The 27905-nt window shown below is 34.5% G+C and overlaps 1 non-coding gene across 1 annotated transcript; it reads left to right on the forward strand.

Annotated features, from left to right (window-relative positions):
- Nucleotides 1-23619: 23619 nt before the first annotated feature.
- LOC144229292 (U6 spliceosomal RNA) lies at nucleotides 23620-23724 on the forward strand. The gene has a single exon (XR_013334438.1). It is a non-coding gene; the product is annotated as a U6 spliceosomal RNA (small nuclear RNA).
- The last annotated feature ends 4181 nt before the right edge of the window (nucleotides 23725-27905 follow it).

The following is a 27905-nucleotide window of genomic DNA, read 5'->3' on the forward strand; positions in this document are numbered from 1 at the left end:
TTCAAATATTTGTCCATGTTCACCTTTTAAATCATGTCAAAAAATAAATGGAATAATGACAGAATATACTGAGGAGACTTCATTCTGTCTCTGTTGCTACTGCTTAATTTGTAGACTGTTCTACAAATAAAACCCAGGAATAATAAATGCAGCCAGGCCCCAAATCATTATGTCATTGCCCAGAATCACCACCCCGGTAAACAGAACAGGGAATGAGCAGTACTGATCCCTGAAGAGTGGTTAATGATCACGATGTCACTGGCTACCATTCACTACGGTATCAACTTACTGCATCTCAGGGGCTGTGAAAAGTACTCTGCAGTTATGTATTAACTCAGTTAATCCTTTCACATATATCTTAAAAAGCAAGTGCACAGTAAAAGATTGGTCCATGCCCATATACTGATCCAGGACCACTTGGAAACATAGGACATTCTGGAAAAACATCCACACTAACCTCAGGCCCAGCTTCTAACAACTGTGATAGCAGTGAATTAGTAGAAGTTCTTCAAAATTTCATTCTTTAGAGAAATAACTTTCACTATCATTGTGTCTGTCACCATACTTAATATAACACACACAGATTTTTTACTCAGTCTTTATAACAACCTCAAGACATAAATTATTATCCGTATGTTGCTGATAAAACCAAAGTCAGGGGACGCCTGCATGGCTCAGTTGGTTAAGTGTCCGACTTCAGCTCAGGTCATGATCTTGTGGTTCATGGGTTCAAGCCCCGTGTAGGGCTCTGTGCTGACAGCTAGCTCAGAGCTGGAGCCTGCTTTAGATTCTGTGTCTCCCTTTTTCTCTGATCCTCCCCTGCTCATGCTGTCGTGCTCTCTCTCTCTCTCCCTCTCCCTCTCTCTCTCTCTCTCTCAGAAATAAATAAAACATAAAAAATTTTTAAAAAAAGATTTGCCTTTAAAAGAATAAAAATAATACCAAAGTCAGAAAGTAAAATGACTTTAATAAGGTCAAGAGACAGAGCAAGGATGCAAGCCCAATCTGTCCATATTTTTCCATGATACTGCTACAAATAAAAGATGTAATGCTATAAAAGAGAAGTACTTATTTTCAAAGTCACAAGATGGCAAATAAATGTTTTCATCTTTTGCAAAGTTGGAAAATAGCAGTGTGTTTTGTAATGGTATGTATACCCAAAACATTTTTTTTCTTTTTGAGAGTGTTTCACTCAAATCAAAAATTATCCCATCTTAGCTGATTTATGTAGCAAGAATAACAAATACCTATTCCAATGAAATGGAGTAGAGGAGATGAAAGTAGTATTTTTAATTTATAAAGACATGATTACTAACAACTGTTTATCTCTTAACCAAAAAATACTACAAAATAGAATGCATGGAGTTTTGATTTCTCTTAATGAAAATAAGCAGTCAAATGAATAGGTTTTATGTGTAGATGAAATCAGTATTTCTCCCATGTCCTCTCCATAGAATTATACACATTAAAATATCTTTACCCATTATGCACTTTCATCAAAAATGAAAAAGGCACAGAAATCTGACCTAAGAGGCAGGCTTATATAGAGATTTGTGTCAGGTTATACTTCTCTGAAACCGTTAAAAACACTAGCCTAAAAGAATGATAGAAAATGGTGAATATTCCACCAAAATGTTCATAAAATGTATGATCATATACATATATATACATATATATGTACATAAATATATATATACATAAAAGAGAATACTTCACATAAAACTGAAGTTTAGAAAAACAAGAGATGGCTCTATTAAGCTCTGCATTATTTTTTCCTGAGTATTTATACACTATCCATGATAAAGCAAACCCAAAAACCACATCCAAGGAACATGGCCTCGGTCTCCAATGCATTTGCAATCCAATCCCCAATTTCCCTATAAAAGGACATTAAGACTTAATCACTAAATATTTAATTTAATCCAGTCAACCCTCCCGCTTGGTACTATATTAGTCTGCTGGGGCTACCATAAGAGAATACTAAAAAGTAGGTGGCCTAAACAAGAGAAATTTATCTTCTCACAGTTTGGGAAGCTAGAAGTCTAAGATCAAAATGCCTTCAGGGTTGGCTTCTGGTGCGATGTCTCTTCCTGTTTGTAGACGGTCACCTTCTCATGTCCTCACATGGACTCTATTCATGCAGAGAGAAAGACAGAGAGAGGGGGTGGAGAGAATGACTTCTGGTGTCTCTTTCTTTTCTTATAAGGACACTAGTCCCATTTTTTCAGAGTCCCACCATTTGGCCTCATTTAATCTGAATTATCTGCCTAATACAGTCACTTTGGGGGTTAGGGTTTCAACATATGAAATTTAGAGGAACACAATTCAGTTCATAGCAGGTAGCCAATTCCACAAAAATAAAGAATTTCTGTTTCATTAAAATAATATATTAAATATCAAAATCTGGCAAACAAGAAGCCAGAGAACCTTTGAGAGGCATCTAAAAATACTAACCAAATGCATTGGGCTTCTATGTGACAAACTGGGCAGAACTTCTGAATCAGAACTTTTGAATCAGAACTTTTAGTTGATAACCTCAGTTGAACTAGTAATGTAAATGTCAATATCAGTTGCCTTGAAATACAACACAATATATTAAAATAATTTTTCCTCAGAGTTTTTTTTGAGATATATCTACTCCATTGGGGGCAGAATCATTAAACAGTCTAAGAATTACTTTTGGCCAAATTAATCAACCATGCTGATTCACAAAAAACAAAATAAAACAAAAAACAACTTCCAATCTCTCTGAACCCTGCACTGGCTAAGGTTATAGCTCACTTAAAATTGCACACTCCATCATTCTACAGTGGTTCAAAATCCATGTGCATATGTCAAGCCTAAACTATCAATGAGGTGGCTTTTAGACTGTTGTAGGTACACTCTGCATTTAAGACTGAAAGAATAGTTCTGGCTTTTGTATCCTTACTTCATTTTGCTAAGACACTTTTTTCATCACAATAGTCTTACTCTGAAAACAGCAACACTATATAATTTTAAAAAATGCATTTCATGTATTATTAAGAATAGCCAAATCAAGCCCCACATCAGGCTTTGCACTGACAATGTTTCTCTCTCTCAAAATAAATAAATAAACTTTAAAAAATTTTTTTAAAAAAGAACCAAATTGATATATAAATAAATAACATCGGAACTCTCACAAATATTAATGACTATGTTGAACAATTCCAAGGATTGAAGAAAAAGCTTAACTTCATGTTGCATTTCCAAAATCCTTTGGAGAGAATTATTGGTGCTCAAAACCACTTGAGCTTCACAAATGCTTTAAGCATATCTTTGCATTTCTCTTGAATATTTAGAGTATTCAAAACATTGTTGTGATTGGTTTTCAAAATGAAACCATGAATTAATTAGAAACTTAATCATTGTTATTTCAAGATACAATAGATTTTTTCCCTTTTAGGTACTGCTTATAATTAACGTTTTTCCTGCTCTCCTTCCATGAAATATTTTATAAGTTATCAGGAACTTTTAAAAACTTACTTCTTTTCTAATTTTACAGTGCTAAACTAATTACAAAATGAATTTTTTATTTCATAATTCTTTACCACTTTTATTCACCCTCTGGGTACCAAATTATAATTAATTCTGCTTTTCTTTCTTTAATAGATTTATGTGTATTATCATATATATTAAATTTTCCGTTCTGTAACTTTTTTCATTTATTGCTTTGCACACTGACAATGCACACTTCATTAAAAACATGTAATCCCTTAGCTGCGATCAAGGCATAATTGCAAATCTTTATAATATAATAACATGCATGTTCTTCATATTTTATTACAAGAACTCCCTATTCCACTTGAAAATTCTGGAGTTCCTATTCTCTTAAACTGCAATGTGAGAATAAAATTTAAGAATTCCACGTTCTTATGACAAAACTACTAATAAACACATCTTTTTTTTTATTTTTGCTTGCTATCACTGTAAGTTAAAATGTACCTACTCATCTATTTACTTATGTCAATGTGATATTTAGGTTAATTTATATAATTAACACAACATACAAAAGGACTGAGGTTTTTTTTTTTATCAGAAAGTGACAAACATCTTGTGATAAGATGAAGCAATAATACTCTGCTCTTAAACTAGGTTCTTTGACCCAGCCAACCTTTTTGAGAAAAAGATGTTTAGTACAGATAAGTCAGAAGTCCAGATGTAAAGGAAATACAAAGTATAGAATGCAATGTAGCAGGACATGGAGTAGTGGGGTGAAACAGAGGGGTTCTCTTTCCAGCCAGTACTTCACAGATGCTCTTATACTCTCCTTCATCCTACATGAATTTTGGTAACATTCTTCTTTTCTTCTTTTTTAAATATTTATTTTTGTGAGCGAGAAAGCCAGAGTGTGAGTGGAGGGAGGGGCAGAGAGAGAGGGAGACATAAAATCTGAAGCAGGCTCCAGGCTTTGAGCTGTCAGCACAGAGCCCTACACAGGGCACAAACTCATGAACTGTGAGATCATGACCTGAACCGAAGTTGGACGCTCAACTGATTGACCCACCCAGCACCCCTTGGTAACACTCTTTCAACATGTCCAGAATTTACACAGCCTGCAGGATAGTAGCATCATCCAAACTTGCCAGTTTTTTAATTTTTATTAGAAGTATAGTCAACACATAATGTTACATTTATTTAAGGTGCACAACATAGTGAGACAAGTTTATATACCTTACTGCTATGCTCACCACAGCTACCATCTTTCACCATACAATACTATTACAATAACATTGGTTATATTCCCTCTGCTGTATCTTCTATCCCATGACTATTCATTCCATAACTAGAAGCCCCATATCTCCCACTCCCTTTCACCTATTTTGCCCATCCACCACACACCCTGCCCTCTGGCAACCATCATTTTGTTCTCTGTATTTATGGGTCTGATTCTGCCTGTCTGTCTGCTTATTCATTTGTTTTGTTTTTTAGATTCCACATATAAGTCAAATTATATGGTTTTTGTCTTTCTCTGTCTTATTTCACTTAGTATAAGAGCCTCTAGGTCCATCCATGTTGTCACAATGGAAACTTGCCAGTTCTTTTAAAAATAAGGAGTGAGAAGGGGTGCTTGGGGACAATTGAAAGCATTCTGCAAACATTAGCTGGGAATTTCAGTGATAAGTGATCATTGAAGTCAGGTCATAAACTCTTTAATGCCATAATTCAAAAAAAATAAGATCAGGCTAATGAATCAGCTTTGTAAATTAGTCATTTATCCCAAGTAAATGATAACTAAATTCAGAAAAAAGTATTTTCTCTTCCTCAGAACACTTTCTACTCTGTTTGTCTGTAAAAAGTAACTGCTTTACTGGAAACTAAGTCCATATTAAAAGGTCAATGGAAGGTTAAAAACACTCAAAATGATCAACAACAGAACATTTTTCCTGAGATTAAAAAAAGAATCACTCCTATGTGGTAAACTTCCTCATGTGTAGAACACCTTTGCTCTTGGGGCACTTGGGTGGCTCAGTCAGTTGACTATCCAACTTTAGCTCAGATCATAATCTCATTATCTGTGAGTTCGAGCCCCACATCTGGCTCACTGCTGTCAGTGTAGAGCCCACTTTGGATCCTCTGTCTCCCTCTCTCTGCCCCTCTCCAGCTCACTCTCTCTCTCTCTCTCAAAAATATGAATAAACACATGTTTTTAAAACAAGAAAAATATCTTAGCTCTTTTCAGTGTTCTTACAATCTAAAATAAGTCTTTCAAGTGGGCACTTCCTAACATTTTCATTCTTGTCTTTCAACCCTCTTAACTACCTCAGTTCTTTTTCATTGTTTCTCTGTCCTTACTTGCTCTAACTCTGATGTATAAAGACTCTCACCTCTGCTCAGTCTATTAGATTAGAACACTAAACTCCTTGGGTCTTGGACTATCTATTTCTTTAGAGCTCTATGATGGCAGAAGTCTGTTTCTTATACCATCATTACCTCCAGAATATAGTAGTAAAATACATAAAAATGTAATGGTCCTATAACCTCTCCAATTCCACTCATGGTTGTTCTTTGCAAAGGATTTATTATAGTTTAGACGTAATTCTCTTTGGACATCTTGCTTGAAATTTCAACGCTTTGATGGGTATCCCATGAGATCCCATGGCACACTGTCCTTACCCCTATGACACTGTGCAATTGCCTTTTAATCCACTGCAAGATCCTTGAGCACAGAGGCTCTGTCTTTTGCTTTTATTTCCTCAATACCTATTCCAGTGCCTGGGACGCAACAGAAATTGTATATTTGCCAAATCAATGAAAAGAAGATACATTAGCTCTTGTGATCTGGTGACAATGCCTTCAGCAAAATAGTATAGGAACTATGCTGCAAAAGTGAAATTATATCCAGAACTGGGTCTGCATCCCCGTATTGCAAGAGAACTCAGGTGATAATGTATGATAGGGAGAATCATGGTCCCTAAAAATATTCATACCCTAATCCCCCCAAATTTTTAATATGTTACTTTACATGGCAAAGTGTCTTTTAAATGTAGTTAAGTTTAAGGACCTTGACAATGGGCTATTAGCCTGAATTATCCATGTTAGCCCAAACGAACTATATAATCTTTAAAAGGAGAGAAGCTTTGGGGCGCCTGGGTGGCTTAGCCGGTTGGGCGTCCGACTTTCGCTTAGGTCATGATCTCGCAGTTCGTGGGTTCGGGCCCCGTGTCGGGCTCTGTGCTGACTGCCAGCTCAGAGCCTGGAGCCTGTTTCAGTCTGTGACTCCCTCTCTCTCTGACCCTCCCCTGCTCACGCTGTCTCTCTCTCTGCTAGAAATAAATAAAACATTAAAAAAAAAAAAAAGGAGAGAAGCTTTCCTGTCATGGAGAGATGCAACAACAGAAGCAAAATTTGAGAGACACTGCACTGGTGGCTTTAAAAATGGAGGGAGGGGTGCTAACCAAGAAATTTAGGCAGGCTTGTGGAGTTGGAAAAGACAAGGAAATGGATTCTCAATCTGAACTCAAGAAAGGAGTTCAGCCCTTTAGACACCTAGATTTTAGCCCCATGAGACCAGTCTAGGACTTTTACAGAACTGTAAAATAATAAATTTGTGTTGTTTTAAACCTTTAAATTTGAAATAATTTATTATGGCAGCAATAGGAAAAAAATACAGAGCCTGAGGCTGCCTTCACAAAGGCTGCATCCCTAGACACATCTGGTGTTGTTTGTAATGGCTTCAAAAGTTTTTTAATATAACAACCAAAATAAGCACATTGACATAAGTACTGATTCTTTATTTTGGTAAGTATCTTGGTACCCAACAGATTCAGATAATGACTAAAGACTCTCTCACAATAAGGTATCTTTATCTATATCTGCCCATCCTTTTTAGAGGGATACTTATTCATACTGAAAAAAATAATTACAGCTATAAAATAAGTAAGTCAAAGAAATGATGGGTAAAGCATAGGGGATATAGTCAATGATACTGTAATAATATTGGATGGTGACAGACGGTGACTACACCAATCACGGTGAGTACTGAGTAATGCATATAACATAGTAATGCAATATGTTATACCTGAAACTAATATAAACTGCATGCCAATTATACTTCAAAAACAACTTATTAAAAGAGAAACAAGAAAGTAAATTCTTTAAGCTTGCTTAGAGACTTAGCAGAATACAAAGTGAATTGATCCATTTTCCTTCTATAAATTATATGATATTTCTATTGTTTTTAGAGTGGATAGTGCATATTACTAATATGCCTAAAGAAATATAACCCTGGTTCACATTAGAATTTCCAATTTTTCCTTACATCCCCTGCTAGAGGTGTGCTGATATAGATAGGGCATCAGCGTAGTGTGCAATCTCACCCTACTATTATGAAAACTCTACATTATTATGCCAACTTTATGTTTAGCCTATAAAAGGGATGGCTCTGTTGTCCTAAAAATATCCTAATAATATTATAATATTTTGTTTCATGAGAATAATATACCATAAAATTTTTGCCTAGTAACACCTAGTAATTACCTAGTAATAACTATCACCATAAGAAAAATCTGAGCCATATATTACAAGTGCAATAGGAAAGTATCATATGTTATCCAATTTTCAAATCAAATTAAAAACATTTCTGCTGAAGAAGGAGTTACATAGACAACAGCAAGATATCTTAATACTAGCTACCATCATTAAGTAAAAATATTTCTTTAAAATACCATTCAATGTAGTCAGAGGTTAATATTAATAAGCATGTCACTAGTACATGATAAAGATTACACTTTAGTCATAATTTTTGTTTGCCTATATTTCTTACATCATGTAAAACAATTTGCAATTTCTTCAGTCCACAAAATATGATTATTCAGAGAAATTTAAGAGCAAACTCCTTATTTCACTTCACTTGAAGGGTCATAGAGCCACGGAGTACCATAGAAGGCAAGGATGAGACACAGGGGGATATAATCAAAGTTTCAGAACTCTGCCTCAAAGCCCAGAAGCTACCCGGCAGTCAGAATGCCCAATACTATCTCAGAGACGGGAGGTTTATTCTGGATAAATTAAACTGAGAGTATCTAAACTTGGGACCTCAAAAATATTTGGCTTGGAAGTAGGATTGAGACTCATATTGGAATCTGGGGATTAAAGAGAAATCTTCATCCTGAATGCTAAGACCTCAACTCTATTCCTCTAGTCCAACTTTAAGAAGGCTAGTATACAGAATTATGCTCTTTAGGCAACGGGCCAAATGACTTTAGGAGGGAAACATTCTCCAGATATTGACACGGGAGATTACCAAAGTGAAAATTCCTGCTTGCCAGATGCAATCACCCTATGGTTAAATTCACTTGTCAAAAGGACCTGCTTTCCCACACAGAGCTCCAAAGCAATCTTTTAGTAAAATTCCTAAAGATGAACATAGAAAAAAGGTCACCAGATTTTGAGAAAATCTTTCAAAATAAAAAGCAGTGGGGAGCCTGGGTGGCTTAGTCAGTTAAGCGTCCGACTTTCGCTTAGATCATGATCTCGCGGTTCGTGGGTTCGAGCCCCACGTCGGGCTCTGTGCTGACTGCCAGCTCAGAGCCTGGAGCCAATTTCAGAGTCTGTATCTCCCTCTCTCTCTGACCCTCCCTTGCTCACGCTTTCTCTCTCTCTCTCCTAGAAATAAATTAAAAATATTAAAAAAAATAAAAAGCAGAGACCGAAACAAATAATTTTTAGAAGTGACTATCTACAAAGAATCAGAAAACTCTTCAGTATGCAATTCTGTTTTCTTTGGATATGGTTTCAATGTATATTTGTTGGATATGGTTTGAATGTATATTTGTTTAGTTTAAAATTTGAGATGTATATAATTGCCCAAAAGAAATCTGTTTTTGTGTTTTGTGCTTTTTTCTGTGATCACAAATGCAGAGAAAGGCAAATCAAGTTTTAGGAAAGAAGTCTCTTCATATTTCTAGGGCCAGACACTTGTGCACTCTCTAGCATCTGTCAGAATTTGAGATCTCACAGAAATCCACTGACTCCAAAACCACTACAGTTCAGTCCCTTGGCTATTTCATAACAAACCAATTAGTACACCATATTTTCTTTCTTTGTGCAGCAGATGGTGTCAGAGACAGTTTGCAAGACTTTTGCCTTCCAGAAAGATTTGATTCAGCTTGATTAGCTTCATGAATTGGTTATCAAGGGACAAAATGAAGACAAAAAGGATATTATGACTAGACTTTCCAGTTGGTGAACATACAGTAATCAAATTATCCCAACCAGTCATATAGTATTTTCCTACATGCACATGGAATGTCCCACAGTAGAATAGCCAGATTAACCATCCCTGTGGGAACAGACAGCCTATGCTCAATTTATTATGACTCCAAGTTGATTTTTTACTAACAACATTGACATTATTAAACAAATAATAAAATATTGGAATAATATACCTGACTTGATTCAGTAAGCCTTTTAAAATAGAGTTGACCCTTAACAATATGGGTTTAGGGGCATCTGAGTGGCTCAGTCGGTTAAGTGTCTGACTTCAGCTGAGGTCACGATCTCATGGTTTGTGAGTTTGAGCCCCATGTCAGACTCTGTGCTGACAGCTGAGAGCCTGGGGCCTGCTTAGGATTCTGTGTCTCCCTCTCTCTGCCCCTTCTCCAGCTCACACTCTCTCTCTCTCTCTCAAAAGTAAATAAAATGTTAAAAAGAAAAAATTTTTATTAAAACCAATATGGGTTTAAACTGTGTGATATGTAGATTTTTTTACATTACAAAACTGTAAATATATTATTTCTTCCTTTTGATTTTCTTCCTAAAATTTTCTTTTCTCTAGCTTACTTTACTGTAAGAATACAGTATATAATACATATAACACACAAAATTGTTTAATCAACTGTTTGTTATCAATAAGGCATCCCATCAACAACAGGCTAGTAGGAGTTAGGTTTTTGCAGAGACAAAAGTTTTACATGGATTTTTTACTATGCAGGATGTTCATGCTCTTAGCCCCTAAATTGTTCAAGGGTCAATAGTAATATATAATTGGAAAGTTAAATTGTATTTGTATAAATTTGTATTTGTTAAAAACAGCATCTACATTTCCTAATGTATATATTCTGAGTATTAACAATTTGACTTTTAAATTCCTATGTTAGGGTAGGCTAATTGCTATAAATTTCAAGTTCAAATATGTATAACAGCCCAAGAGCTAGTATTTTCCATGCTCAAAGTCCAAAGTGAGCAGATGGGCACCTCTCTTCCAAGCGATGACTTAAGGACCCAGTATCCTTCCTTCTTGTGGCTACACAATCTGTAACGTGTGGCTTTCAGAGTCACAAGGCTTATTGGCAATGTGCTGCAGAAGAGGAAAAGGCCTGGAGTGTCATGCATAGTTATGTCTCTAAAATTGTCGAAACTGGGATATTTTAGAGAGAAGAAGCACCACTTGACAACATGTGTAACTCATACGTGTCCTAGGCACACTGATGGTAACTTCATATGTGGGAGATTTTGTGAATTAGGCCTGGAGTAGTGTACATCACTCCTGCTCACATCCCAGTTTATCACATGACCACTCCCAACTGCAAGGTAGACTGAGAAATATGGACTTGGCATGTCCCCAGGAAGAGAAGGATTTAGGGTTGACAAAAACTAATCAGCCAGCCTATCTTTGTTACTCTTCTTTTCCTTTTTTTCCCCCCATACTTAAGTCCATAGTAAATGTTCTACCTAAAAAAGACTCATTCATTCCACAATATGGTACAAAATTTTTGCCCTACAGAGCTTATATTCTAGTGCAAAGGACAGTAATAAACAAATACATAAAAAGTACAGCATCAGGTAACTACAATCCATGAAGCAAAAAATAAGTCAAGAACAAGGTGAAAAGTAAACAGGGTACTATTTAGATAGAAGAGTCAGGGAGAGCCTCATGGTGATGTGGACCAGACACCTGAATGAGAAGGAGCTCTTTGAGTATTTTTTTATTTTAATTTTTATGTTCTATTTATTTTTGAGAGAGAGAGAGACAGAGCTTGAGTGGGGGAGGGACAGAGAGAGAGGGAGGCATAGAATCCGAAGCAGGATCCAGGCTCTGAGCTGTCAGCACAGAGCCCAAAACAGGGCTTAACCCAGGGCTCAACCACATGAACTGTGAGAGCATGACCTGAGCCAAAGTCAGATGCTTAACCGACTGAGCCACCCAGGTGCCCCAAGCTGATTGAGTATTTGAGTGAAGAGCTTTGCAAGCAGAAGCAATGAAAATAATATATTTTTATAAAGATGTCAAGTTACTTAGTCAAAATTTTTTCTCTTTCGTGTTTTAGATAAATCTAATAATGTGAATCTAATAACTGTGAATCATGACTATCAGTACCTACTATGTCATATTTTTAAAATTTTTTAATGTTTTTTTTGAGAAGGGGGAGGGGCAGAGAGAGAGGGAGACACAGAATCCAAATCAAGCTCCAGGCTCTGAGCTGTCAGCACAGAGCCCAACGCCAGACCTGAATTCACGAGCTGTGAGATCATGACCTGAGCCAAAGTTGTACACTTAACAGAGCCACCCAGAAGCCCATACTATGTCATCTTTTTTAAGAAATTCTTAAATTACTTAATTTTCAGCCCCTCAGAGAAATTATAACTGAAAAATTTTATACAAGTAATGTTTTCCTCTTTAAGGACAAAATTATTTTATTTTAAACCTATAGTAGAAACGCATTACAATAAAGAACACCTTTTTCTCCCTGGATTTCTGAAAGAAATAATTGATGACATTTTACTCTCTTGATTACATTCCATTGTAAACAGAAATCCAACTCAAGTTAGTTCATACAAATGAGGGAGTTGTCCTTGCCCAATGGACTATGCAGAATCTTGATTCAGGTTATTTTTCTCTCTATCATCAAGACTTTTTCTCCATTCTTCATTTAGTTTGTCTCGGTATTGGCCTCATATCTCCTACTTGAGAGGACTTTCTCCATAACCATGGAGGGAGCATGAGGTGGCTAATGTAATTAGGTCTTATTCAGCCTCCAGTTTACATAATGCTACTGTAGCAGTCCCAAAGTAAATACAGTTTTCTCACTCCCTCTACATAACACAAGGAAGAGTTCTGATTGGCCTTTCTGGAGCCACATGCTTACCCCATGCTGGGTAGTGACAATTCCATCTGCTGAAGTGGCTGAGAACTAGTTTCCCAACAGAATAGAAATGCTATTAACAGAAGAAGGGAGAAAGTATTTCTGGACAGACCACAACAACAGATGCCCACCCCCACTATCATTACAAATGCTGATCATTACAGGAAAGGTACCAAGTTTTAAGTATTATGTACTATGCAGTAAAAGTATCAGAATTAGGTGGACTTGTGTATGAACCCTGGTTCCACAGATTACTACATGTATGACTTTGGTCATGTTGGTAAACTTTAAGCTTAGTTCTTCACCAATTAAATCCTCATAACAATAATACCTATCCCATCATTCTTAGTACAAATTAAAAGTATTCAGTTTGTGCTCAATAAATGTTTGTATTGATTTTAGTCTCATAACTAAGTTTCTATGAACTCTTGCTACAGTCCTATGAAATAAGTATTAATGGCTCTAATTATATAGAAATTGAAGCTCAAAGAGTTCAGTGTCTTTGCCCAAAGTGACACGCTGGTAAGTGGCAGATCTGAAATTAGGTTCAAATTCCATGTCTGCAGGATTCCAAAGATGATCCTCTTTCTATCATACTACATTACCTTAAGTATTACACAACTCTTTGTTATAGTCTTCAGAGATTACTGAAGTGCAGAGTTAGTTTTTCCTAATTTAAGTAACATTCCCCTTTATCCTCTTTACATTGGATTTTCATCCTTTCAGCCTGGTAATCTAACAGTTCCTATTATTGTCCATGAGCTGTGACCATGTTTCAACAGAGTAAGTCAGTTCACTGTAGACAAATGAAACCAGAAATTCTATATTTGAAGACTCATTTTATTAGCTTAACTTTTTTTTTATCTTAAATCAGAATTTAGAGATCTGAATTCAAAGCTCAGTTTTAGTATCTAAGTCTCAGTTTCATTATTCATACATTTGAGATACCATCCATTTTGTAGAGTTGTAGCAGTGATTAAAATATACAGGGTATAGGAAAGTGTTTTGTAAGATATAAAATGCTCAATAAATATCAGACATATTATTGATACTAAGGTTAAGAATAAAACATTTTATATCAGTTCCTTAAACCTTCGTATGAACAGGTTTCTGATCCTATACTAACTGTAGCTTTTGAAAGAAGAGCAAGCCTGGGTCCTGAACATGTAAGGCAGGGAAAAGGAAAGTATGCTCTGCAATAAAGAAAGTTCAAGGAAAAGGAAGTCTGGAAACACCAGAAGACAAGCAATCCTTCATAGTTCTGCCTATGGTCCTAGCAGGGCCTATTTCCCTATATATAAAACAGAACTACTCAATTATGCAGGGTTAAGAGAGAAAGGTCCTCTCTAGCACCCTCACACAAATTTAACTAAACTACAGATAATTTTAAAACAATGTGCAAGTTCAGAAACAATTTATAGTGTGTATTAAAACATCCATTTCAACAGGTGAACTTTGTGCATTTGCAAATGAAGAAATTAACACCAATAAATTGCTTTAGATACAGTATTGTCACTTGTGTGCTATATTAATTTACTGCACTAATTAACTTACTGTCTCACACCAAATCAACATGCTCTCTCTTGGATGAACTCATATTAACATGGGCCATATATGACCTGCCTTAACTCTTTATAAATATTCCTCAACATACAGAGACATTTTAAGAATTTGTCTATGGTACAAAAATTTCCATTACGTGAACTACTATTCCAGTATGTATGATACCATTTTGTCTTAATTTTAGCATGTCTTACTTAAGTGCTACCAGTTCTATGTTTGGAAACTCTCTTTTTCACTTTTATTTTTTGTTTGCAAGAAGCAAAGACATAGTAAATCTACCACATATATCAAGGGTGATATGGTAGAAAAACAGATATCTCACAGAATTGAAGAATAAGATATACTGTAGCCAGGCCTCATGGGAAGAGAAAAGAAGTTTAAAATACAATGATTTTCTTTTAGAAATCACAGGGTTTCTTTGATTTCTGCCTTTCTTTTTCATTGTTTCTCCACTTTGTTTTATACCCATGTTTCATTCTTCTCTTCTTTCAACTTACTTATCCAAGTCATAGCTCAGCATGGCTATCTCAGCTGAATCTATATGACCTTTCATATCAGATACCTGTGACAAACCAACTGCAAAGTCTTAGTTTAAATTCTTTGAAAATCTGATTGGTTCAGCCCATTCTAATTGATTAATTTTCCTTAGGAAAGTTTTTCCATATCTAATCAGCTCTGGGCAAGGGAAAATGTGCTATAAGCATATACTTCAGCAAAGGTTGTAAATAGCCAGTTCATTCATAAGACAGTATGAGAAACTTCCAATTTCAAAAAGCAGAGTAAATGTAGTACTTCTTCACCTCTTACAGGTCACTTAAAAGAAACAAGAAAAATAAGAAATAGAAATGCATATCAATAGTCAACAGAAATCAAAGACAACAAAAATCACAAATCAAAAATTAGATTCAATCACTATTAACACATTAAGGATATATATGAGTTTATAAAAGTTAATACATGGTGCTTTTGATCATAGAAAACCAAGATATTCAAGATTAAAGGCTCTTTTTTTCAGCTAAAACTTAAAATCCCTTATTTCCAACAATGGAAAGCCTGAATACACTGCCAGTATGACTTTTCAAGGAAGCAGTTTGGTTTTGAGAACAAAAAGGACAGTTCTAGGAGAGGAATCACATAAATGAGGCACATTTGCAGGAATTTATCTGTTGGTGAGCAGCAAGGGGAAAAAGAAACAGTATTAATAGCCCCACAGCTTTGTCTCCCCTTTGGTTGGGAAAAAGTCAAAGCTAAAGAAACCTACATATGAATCGCTAGGCAACAGAGAAAATTTCAATTAGCCTACCATCCAGCTCTGGCATATTCCCTACATAAAAATCCTGCAAATAGCTGGTCTGAGAAGATCTTCATTTGTTCCAAGATGAGTAGTCAAAAAGGACACAGCATAGGATATTTACAAAGATAGTGTAAGAGAAAAATAATAGAGGTGGAGGACAAAACAAAACAAAAAAGATACTCATGAGAAATATGTTTCCCTGGAACAAATAAAAATTATAGCCAAACATGGTTATAACCACAGATATGCTTACATAAAAATAAAGGAAATAGATTACAACTTGAAGAAAAATATACTAAGATAAAAGGGAAAGTTACAAATATTGCTTATGTCATTTATATCTAGGATCAAATATACAATTTAAGCTGGTAACTTAAGTGTGAGTTATAAACATAAACTAATATGGTGACAGAGAAAGAAAGTAAGGGTGGTGGCAAAAAAAAAAAATAGATTAATCTCATTGATCAAACTTAGAAATCAATAGAAACTGTCCAAAAAACAGAGGATTGGAAGAATTATATAAAAGTGTGATTTTAAAGAAATCAATATCACAAAAAGATAAATCTTTCAAATTAACAACAACAAAAAACACGCACACACATATCCCCAAAATAAGGAAAATGTAGATGTGATAGCAAAAGATCATCTCAAAAATTAAGGCTAAAATACATAAATTATAAGAAAATAAGAGGCAGATATAATGCCAAACATATTTTCCTTAATTATAAATGTAAAAAGCTAAGTTGATCTACTTAAAGAAAACAATTTTCAGGAAAAAATCAGGAAAGAAAAAATTGTTTGCTATACATAAGGCCTATTTCAAAAGCAGTAATTGGAATAACAGAAAATAAAAGGCTATGCAAAGGTAAATGCAAGTAATTTAATATTCAACACAGTTTAATTCAGAGCAAAAAACTATTACATGAATTTTTAAAATTGGTTTTATTCTTAAAGAACATAATTTGCAATGAATATAACTGTTAAGAATATTTGTGTATCAAATGGAAAGATTTCATTCTTCTTGATTGCTGAGTAATATTATATTGTATATATATACCACATGGAACAGAAGTCTATTATGCTAAGCAAAATAAGTTAATCAGAGATAGATAAATATCATATGATTTCTCTAATATGTGGAATTTGAGAAACAAAACAGATGAACATAGGGGAAAGGAAGGAAAAGTAGGATGAAAACAGAAAGGGAGGCAAAACATAAAAGACTCTTAAATATAGAGAACAAACTGAGGGTTGCTGGAGGGGAAGTGAGTGGGGAGATGGGCTAAATGAGTGACGGGCATTAAGAAAGCCACTAGTTGGGACAAGCACTGGGTTCTACTCCTGAAACCAATACTACACTGATATTAACTAACTGAAATTTAAATAAATAAATTAAGTACTCTAAAAATAAAAAGAGTTAATTCATAGAAAATAAAGAATATTTGTGTATCAAATAAAATAGTATCAACATACATAAAGCAGAAGCTACAAATACACAAGGAAAAAATTGAGAGCAACATATTAATAACAGCAAGCTTCAATTCACCTTTCTTAGTCCATGAGAGATTAAATGGACAATCTTCACTGATAAAAATATCAATGAATTAGGTAGATTTAAATAATATATATTCACTTCTGTAGTCTGAAAATAAAGCTTACATTTTCTGAGGCCACCATTATCCAGATACTAAAGCCAAACAAGGACATCACAAGTAAAGAAAACTACAGGCCAATATCCATAATAAACATAGATGCAAAAATCTTCAATAAAATAATCACAAACTAAATTCAATAATACATTAAAAGGATCATACATCATGATCAAGTTGGATTTATTCCAAGGATGCAAGATATTTCAATATTCACAAGTCAATCAATGTGATATGTCACATTAACAAAATAGAGGGTAAAAATTGTAGGATCATTTCAATAGATGTAGAGAAAGCATTTGACAAAATTCAACATTGATTTATACTTTAAAAAAATATCGGGGCATTTAGGTGGTTCAGTCAATTAAGTGTCCGGCTCTTGCTTTCGGCTCAGGTCATGACCTTACGGTTCATGAGATCGAGCCCCACATGGGCACTGCACTGACAATGAGGAACCTGCTCATGATTCTCTCTCTTCCTCTATTTCTGCTCCTCCCCCACTCATATTGTTTCTTTCTCTTTCTCTCAAAATAAACAAACTTTTTTTAAATAAAAACATTGAATATAAGGAAAATATATCTAAAAATGACAAAGGCCAGACATCACAAACCTACAGCTAACATCATACTCAACAGTGAAAAGCTGAAAGCCTTTTCTCAAAATCAGGAACAAGTCAAGGATACCTACTCTTACCACTCTTACACAACTTGGTTCTAAAATTTCTTGCTGGGCCAGTTAAACAATAAAAACAAATAAAACACATCCAAATCATAAGGAGAAAAGTAAAACTGCCACTATTTGCAGATGATATTACATATAGAAGGTCCTAAAGGCTTCATCAAAATGCTGTTAGCACAAAAAATTAATTCAAAAATAAATAAGCAAAATAAATAGCAAAAATCAGTTGCATTCTGTATATACTACTAACTATCATGAGAAATTTAAAAAAAAAAATCATTTACAACTGCATCAAAAAGAATAAAATGCCCAGGAGTAAATCTAATGAAGGATGTAAAAGACCTATGCATTCATAAAACATTAATAAAATATTAATGAAACAATTTGAGAAAGACATAAATGATAGAAAGATATTCCATGCTCATGGATTGGAAACATTAATATTATTAAAATGTTCAACTACCCAAAGCAATCTACAGATTCATTCCATTAGAATGAACACTTGTAACTAACATAATGTTATATGTCAATTCTATCTCAGTAAAAAAATAAAATGAAATAATAATAGTCATTATGTATTAACATTAATAACCTTTTTTAAAAAATAAACAACTAATGTTCCAAAACCAAAAAAATTACTAACATTTGTATCATTCTTTTATATTTTTGTAAAATTTCTTTAATATTGACTTAATATAAGATAGCTGGGAATCCCAATTTTGTCTTGCATTCATTCAATGTTACATGCCACATAGCCTCAAGAAAATTCATCTATATGCCCACAAAAGGAAAAAAGTGGAAAAGAAAAACAGCATACTAATAGTAACATGAATATAGTTCTGACCTGACAAAGGACCTAAAAGGAGATACTAGGGGTCTCAAGACCACACATACAGAGCCATTGTTCTTAGAATTCCTCTCTTTGCCACCTCCAACCTGATCACAATCATTCTGGAGAGGTAAAGACTCAGCAAACTCAACAGACACATGAAAAAATGCTCAACATCACTCATCATCAAGAAAATACAAATTAAAACCACCATGAGATTTGCTTGAGTGGCTCAGTTGGTTAAGCGTCCAACTTCAGGTCAGGTCATGATCTCACACTTCATGGGTTCAAGCCCTGCATGGGGCTCTGTGCTGACAGCTCAGAGCCTGGAGCCTGTTTCAGATTCTGTGTCTCCCTCTCTCTGTCCCTCCCCCGTGTGTGCTCTGTCTCTCTCTGTCTCAAAAATAAATAAACTATATAAAAAATTTTTAAAAAACCACAATGAGATACTACCTCATACCAGTCAGAATGACTAAAATTAAAAACTCAGGCAACAACAGATGTTGGCAGAGAATGAGAATCTCTTTTGCACTGCTGGTGGGACTGCAAACTGGTGAAGCCACTCTGGAAATCAGTATGGAGGTTCTTCAAAAAATTAAAAACAGAACTACCCTATGACCTAGCAATTGCACCAGTAGGTTTTTATCCAAGGGATATAGGTGTGCTGTTCCAAAGGGGCACATGCATCCCAATGTTTATAGCAGCACTATTGGCAATAGCCAAGGTATGGAAAGAGCCCAAATGTCCATCAACAGATGANTTACTCAGCAATCAAAAAGAATGAAAGCTTACCATTTGCAACCACATGGATGGAACTAGAGAGTATTATGCTAAGCAAAATTAGTCAGAGAAATACAAATATCATACGATTTCACTCATATATTGAATTTAAGATACAAAACAGATGAACAAAAGGGAAAGGAAGCAAAAATAATTTAAAAATAAGGAGGGGGACAAAATATACGAGACTCTTAAATACAGAGAATAAATTTAGGGTTGCTGGAGGGGTTGTGGGCTGGTGGATGGGCTAAATGATAAAGGGTATTAAGAAAGACACATGCTGGGATGAGAGCTGGGTGTTATACATAGGGGATGAATTACTGGAATCTACTCTGAAAATCACTATTGCACTATATGCTAATTAACTTGGATATAAATTTAAAAATAAATAAATAAAATTTAAATATATATATTACAAAAATAAATATTGAGATCTATTTGGGCTACTGGGAGCGTAAATTCAAACAAAAGGGAAAATTTTGATCCATCATGTCTTTCTATTCTCAAATAAAAAAATTAATTAAAAAAAAAGANACACACACACACACACCATGGGGTATTACTCAGCAATCAAAAAGAATGAAAGCTTACCATTTGCAACCACATGGATGGAACTAGAGAGTATTATGCTAAGCAAAATTAGTCAGAGAAATACAAATATCATACGATTTCACTCATATATTGAATTTAAGATACAAAACAGATGAACAAAAGGGAAAGGAAGCAAAAATAATTTAAAAATAAGGAGGGGGACAAAATATACGAGACTCTTAAATACAGAGAATAAATTTAGGGTTGCTGGAGGGGTTGTGGGCTGGTNAAATAAATAAATAAAATTTAAATATATATATTACAAAAATAAATTTTGAGATCTATTTGGGCTACTGGGAGCGTAAATTCAAACAAAAGGGAAAATTTTGATCCATCATGTCTTTCTATTCTCAAATAAAAAAATTAATTAAAAAAAAACTTTCTCTTTGAAGAATTTATAACCAAGCTGGAAGGATAATTAGTCCTTTGTCTGGCTGGATTTGTAATATTGTAATTGTAATATGAAACTGTGTGGTAGCTATTGTCAGCCTTTCTTGTAGATTGTACAAGAAAGAAAGTCATTCTGAAGAGAGAAACAATAAGGCAAAGGACTGAGTAAAGCAGAGGCCAGAATCTGATAATTTTGTAATGCTAATAATTTGGCATCACCTGGTCCAGGCCCCTTACAACTTTCCTGCTTTTTGCTATAATCAATACCTTGGCATTCCAATTATAATGTTCTGTTTTCTGTTGGTCTCCTCATGTTGGTTTCTGATACCAAGCAGAGTCCTACTTAATAAACAATGGTTTTGCTTTATAGTTATAATTCCTTTGAAACATACAATATTACTCCAGGAGGGCATTTAGAAGTTCTGTGAAGTAGCTCTGAGATGAGTTNTGAAGCCTCACAGGCAAAAAGCTAAACACACAAATGCAGTACTCATTGCTTTGGATGCCTCTAAATTATGTCATTCCTGATGGTCATCTTTCATGTCCTAAAATGGAAGTAGCAAAATCAATGAATTTTTTCCTAAAATGTAAAGGTTTACCTGATATATGAGAAGTGGTAATATAAGATTAAAACTCAATATCGGATTAAAACTCAGAAGCAGTTATAGTAGGGATTAGATAGCCATGTTAATATGAATTTAGCTCTGATCTGAGGGCAAGGGCATGAATTAAATGACAACTCTTATAGAAATGGAATGTAGGGACGCCTGGGTGGCTTAGTCGGTTAAGCGTCCGACTTTCGCTTAGGTCATGATCTCGCGGTTCGTGGGTTCGAGCCCCGCGTCGGGCTCTGTGCTGACTGCCAGCTCAGAGCCTGGAGCCTGTTTCAGTCTGTGACTCCCTCTCTCTCTGACCCTCCCTTGCTCACACTGTCTCTCTCTCTCTCCTAGAAATAAATAAAAACATTAAAAAAAATTAAAAAAAAAAAAGAAATGGAATGTAGATATTTATTTTTGTGGTTAACAAGGATCTTTAAAAGTGTTTTCTAAATATAACCAATATTTCTTGGATATAACTTCACTTGCCTAGAACTATGCAAGTGCTTTACAAACGTTATCACTTAATCTCCACAACAAGCCAACAACGAAAGTAATGATCTTCATTTTGCAGATAGAAAAGACAAACTTCAGGAATATTGCTTGAGATTGCATGGTTTACAAATCACAGCCATGGAATTTGAACCCATATATTTAACTTCAAAGTCTGTACTTTCTCCAGTAAACCATGTCGAATTCATGGTTTATATAACATAAATATTAAACTCAGTTGAAGAAAATAAATCAAATAAAAACAAAGCACACAAAATCTCAAGTAAATAACAATCTACATACCCATCTTTTCAACCATCTGTCTCCTTGCACATAGCCTGGATAACGGCAAGCATTCAAGTTAATTTGACTTACTGCTAAGAAATCATAAATGTGATCAGGTAAAAAAGAGAGAATACTGAAATTTTTAAGCAACTTTTTCCATTTGGCAAGCTTTTACTCCCCTCATCAAATAATATAAATGATCATAATAAAACTCCTTCACTCTTCATTAGCATTCATATCTAAATGTAATCCCTGATCATAGCTCTTGAGAAGAAAAATATGAAATGCCATTCAGATTCTATTAAAATTTGTTGAAAATATTTTATATCAAGTGATATACTAGAAGTTTACATATATCATTTTGTTTGATCCTCATTACAAAGGAGGAGAGTAAAATGTACAGATAATAAGTAAATGTCCTTGGTTTACTATGTCAATAACTGTAATTTCAAAATTGGAGCCCAGATCTTCTAAATTCTGTGTAATTTTCATCACAGCCATGGCTTCCAAAGTGAGGTCTATGCACCCAAGAAGTATACAAGATCATCTACTAGTATGAAAAGAAAATAATTATTAAAAGTTATATTTATATATATTATAAATACAAATTTATAGTGTAAATTATATGCCATTTATTGTCTATATATTTTTAAATCTTATTTTGGTTTGTTATTTATAAATTATATGAATAGAGCTGAACAATTATATAACTTATACTTAAATACATATTTACAGAGGGAATATAAGCAAAACTACATTGCTGATGGGGATCACAGTTAAAAACTACACTATACTACATTGTCTTTCTATGATATATCATTCTATTCAAAACACATAATATACACACACACCATACCCAGAAGTAAAGGAAGAAACTTTATAAGATGTTTGTCTACAGCCAGCAGATGCTAAAACTTGACATAGATTGATTCTTGACCTGCGTCTCTTAGGTATAAGCTAGGAAATCCTCTGCCTGGAGGCCCTAACTCTAGACCTTTCTTCTGGGAGCTTTCAATCATAAGCAGCTATTGTTCAGGCCTGCCATACCTTCATCAACTGAGCTTTCTAGCTTCTCCATTCATAGGTTGAAAATGGTTAAAAAAAAAGGGGGGGGGGGGGCTGGCTATGACTCAAGTATACATGATATATGATATCATGAATAAAAGAAAGTTTAAAGAAATAGAAGAACATTTACTTCAGATATTTTAGAAGTCTTTCCAAGTCTTTGAACTAATTTGAAACAGATTCCAAATTTAAGTTAAAAATTGTTGAGTATCAGTAAATGGTCAAACCCTTTTAATAATATTCCAGCATAGATATAGCAGCTGATTAAAGCCAGTCCCTTGAGCCCCTGTTAAAAACAAAAATAGCCAGTTACAAAGCAGAATCCATGTAAATAGCAAGAAATCAATTTAAAAGAAGTAAAATAGGCAACAGAATATTATCAGAAAAAAAAGAAATATGAAGGGAAAAGTAAAAATCTTATGTTAGTTCAAATTGATTCGCCTATTCACAAGAGCAAACTCTTCCAAGGCTAAGAAGTGAAAGGTCTGTTCAAAGGAAGACTCTTCGTTAAAGCCATCCAAAAATAGAAGACCACACTTAATGCTAGTGTAAACAGATAAGACATTGGAAAAGTTAAGAATAAAGCCCATTTGGCCAATTTGGGGATCCAACAATGCCAAACCTCCAAAAATAGAAGACCACACTTAATGCTAGTGTAAACAGATAAGACATTGGAAAAGTTAAGAATAAAGCCCATTTGGCCAATTTGGGGATCCAACAATGCCTGCCAAACCTCCAAAAATCTAATTATCACTTTATTATTTCCACTGCTATCACAAGGCAATAAAAATGAAGCTAATAATGCTTGCTTGGTCAGCACTATACTAAAACTGAAGTGATAGAAAAAAGATTACTGTAACCCCTGTGTAATGGTGACATACAAATTCTTAAAACGTTTCATATTTTTCTTATTTATTTCCAAAAAGAATTCAAGAAGAATGAATCAGGAACTAATGGGATTAGTTACCCACAAGGGCTAAGTGGGAACAGAGTGGAAAGGGACTGTGGAGGCAATGACTCTTTTCTTATAAATAGTTATATATAGTTTTGACATTGAATCAAACTGTTTTAATTTTTTAATGAATCGTGTTGTCTTATGTACTCAAAAATGAAATTTAAAACACTAGGAAAATAAAGCCTCAAATAACAGAAACATTATAATGTAACAATCTCCCAAAACAAAAAAAAAAAAAAAAAAAAAAAAAGGCATAACTACATTGAAGGGAAAAAATAGAATTAACCTGAGTAACTTTGGAACACAGTACTTTGACCCTGAGTCTGAAGCCACAAAAACTATAAACAAATACGGAACTCTAGTTACAGGGTCTGTTTCTGATGGTAGTATGAGTTTATAATTCTGAGACTATCTTCTGTGTGCTGTAGGACTGAACAAATGCTTAAATATTTAGAGGATTAAATAAACTAAATTGCTTACTGTTGGAGAAGGGAGGTACAAATATGGAAAGAGGAAGGCTAGCATGAATTTCATGGTGCTGAACTGCAATAAGAATAATTAGTATTGAGGCAGGGAAAGTAAAAGGTGAGCCTGAAACATCTTGTATTTCCAGAAGTAAAATTGTACTAAAACCACGATGACAGTAAGCCAGAAGATATAGGTATCAGTTTGAAGCGTTTCCAGTCAACTAAATATTAAATAAATTGAGCATTCAAATGGTAGTAACAGAATATTCATGGGATAAAAAGAAAGTTATGAATCTATACTTCCATAAAAAAGAATGAATAAATAAATTAATGGAAAAGGAAAAATGTTTCTTTATATTACAACCAGTAAATGGAGAGAAAGTAACGAAGTTACAAAATTACCGCTTGGCAGTTATAGTTTGTCTAAATATAGCCAATTGTCCTTCAGCAAGCCTGATGAGGATGAACATTAAATGAGTGTCACCCAAATAGGCAGGATAACAAGAGCTACTTGTTTAGCAGATAAATCAGCAAGAGCATTTCCTTTGGCTTCTGTGGTGATCTCAGAAATATGGGCTTATATTTTGATAACTGATATTTCGTTGGCATTTAATATTTTCTAATATGACATTGATCATTTCATCATTTTTCTACCAGGTTACCTGAATATGTCTCAAATCCCTTTCCTTCCATAGCACCTCAAAATCATAAATCATGAGTCTACTATATGTTAAGTGTTTTCCATTTTCATTTTGCCAGAATGCAATTCAAAGTTATTAATTTTGTCTGTTGGGAAATTAGAGCATTAGGCAAATGAGTGGATATGATGGCTGTAAATTCCATGATGAATACTTGTCCTGCACAGGAGATATCTGTCATTTTCAAGAAAAAATGCCATTTATAAACAACACTGAATCGGGATTCATTAAAGGAGTATTTGTAAGGGTAGTCCTGGACATATCTCCTGAGTTATAGCTAACCAGCTATATAATTTCCCTTTATTTGGAAGGATTAAGATTTACACAATGTTAAATTGTGATATGAGAAGGAAAAAGTAGAAGGACTTTTTAAGCAGCAGAATAAATGACAGAGAAATGATGAAAGGTGCCTAGAAGTAAAAGAGATTGTGCAATACCATAGCTGAAATTACAAAGGAAATTGTAAATGCCATATGGGCATGGCCAAAGAGTCATTTGCTACCATGGCAATGGAGATCACTAAACTTTAAAGCATTTACTGGACTCACAAAGGATATCTGTTCTCTGGCTAATACATTCTGCTGTTTCTGACTAATGCTTCAAGGCAAATAGGGGGAGGGAATCCCTTTAAAAGCTGACTGGGTATCAAAGAATAAACAAGTTAAGTCTGAGTTTTTATTTATTTATCTTTGGTTAGGTCAAACAGGAAGCTGATGTACACAAAAATTTGTATACTGTAATAATAAGATTTTATTTTTTCCATAATTATTTTTGCTTTGATTTAAGGAATTAGCAGGTGTTTTCATGCTATTATGCAGCTGTTATTTAGAAAGGACATTAAAGTGATGATTCTGTGCCAAAAAGAGATAGAACACTTTATGGTGAGCCCTTCTCTAGATGAGTAAAATGAAGAAAAGGAGGGATAATAAATCCTAACATGACCAAACAGCCTGCTGTCAGTAATACAGACCTAATGGTTACTAAAATGACTACTGAAGGTGCCATGATCCTGAAATGGACACCTCACTTACACAGCAAACACAACAAAACACCGTAGTCTGAAGATGAGTACTTCTTGTACACAACAACATATCACTCCATAGAAAATACAAAAACAGGCAGCTCACTACTTCTCTAGAGCCTAACTAACTTGATGACCCCAAATAGCACAGCCAATCAGCAGCACTCATAGTTTGATTCCCTGACATGGGATCAGTACTATAACCCTTCCCCCAAGCCTCAACCCTAGAGCTTATCTTTTGGTTTGGGTTGGATTCCCTGCTTAACTCTCAAGTTTTGGTCCAAGAATCTTCAATTTTGTTCTTTAATATAATAAAGGAAATATCCATATGGAAGCCAGAATCAAATGAAAAGACACATTTGTGATATACATCAGTTTTTACTAATCTTCAGTTTGCTATGACTTCTTTTTTTATCGTAAATAAATATATTTTTATACTCATTTTTATGTTCATAATTTTAAATTATTTTTTTAGAGGCTGTCTCCAAAACTGAACAAATTTCAGGCCTGAGAATAGCCTGGAGTCGTTGGCTGTAGTACATGTGACAGTGATGGTTTGACACTGGTTCCCATGGGTGCAAATATGGTGAGGATGTCTGGATTGAGATGTTATCTTATCCATGAAATCTTCCTCTGAGGGCAATTACTTAGACCTGAACAGATATTATCTAGTCACACTCATTAATCACTTCAACCTTTTAGTCCTAGGAAATTTACCTGGACAAATTAATATATATGCCTTCCTTAAAAAAAACAAACAAACAACTGTATACCTTAGTATGTAGCCCCTTTTTATCTTGGCTACCATACTTTCTCATAAAATGTAACTCTAATTAATTTACCTCAAGGTTCTATTAATTCCTTTTATGCCTCCCTTGTTTTGTTTAACCTGAATTATCTCACTTTATTTGTATAACATTATAACCTATCAACTCATCTTCCTGAATGTCTGCAGCATGAAATCCATAATAAATAAACATTCCTCCAAACCCTAAATAGTAGAAGAAAGCAGTCACTAACTCCTCATTTTTTATTTATAGGTCAATATCAAAGAGTTACTTTGATAATTACCATGCATCCATCTATCCATCTTTGATAAATATATTTTAATGCCTATTGTATATCAATTATCAACAAGTGAAAAGAATATTGTCCTAGTATTAGTCAAGAGGTCAAGAGAAGCTTTTAAAAGATACCTTTTCAAAAATCTTTATCATTTGTAGAACACAATGTTGAGATTTGAATATAGTGGTTAGTCAATAAATATCTGTGGATTTACTTAACTTAATATTTCAACACAGAAAAAAATCATCTTACCTCCAGAAATCCTTTATCTAAATCCTTGATCTGTCACTTAGGAAAGCCATTTAAGAGCTGTGTGTCTCCAGTTTCCCAATTATAAAATAGGATGACACTTCTCCTCTATCTACCTGATGAGATTTTCGTGAAATTGTGAGGCTGAAATATATAAACAAGTGCTGAGGTAAGGGTGTGGTAGAGTTAACAATACATGGTTCCTCCTTATAATCTAGTGGGAAAGACAGAAGAAATACATGATGATAACTACCACAATGGGGGACTTTACATTGTACAGTGGAATAAAGGACCTACATCTGCCTTTGGAATCCGTGAGGGTTAAGGGAAGTACCTTCAAGGTGAGACTTGTAGTAAGGATTTAGCAGATCAAAAGGAAAGGGAAGGCATTCGAGGTAGAGGGAATCATTCCTGAAAAACACAGTGGTATGAGAATCTGTGACATGCTTGGAAAGCTATACAGCACTGGTAATTTGGAAAGGCATAAATGGGGAAAAGGTAAAAGTAAAGCACAAATTAGAAAAGAAGTAGATGACAGGAATGGATAGACAAAATGAGATTGTAAAGCACCAACATTACAAACTATGCAAGAGTTTGGATTCCACCAGTTAATAGGCCATGGGACACCACTGA

This window comes from Crocuta crocuta, unplaced genomic scaffold (assembly GCF_008692635.1).
Source record: "Crocuta crocuta isolate KB4526 unplaced genomic scaffold, BGI_CrCroc_1.0 scaffold163, whole genome shotgun sequence".
NCBI classification, from domain to species: Eukaryota; Metazoa; Chordata; class Mammalia; order Carnivora; family Hyaenidae; genus Crocuta; species Crocuta crocuta.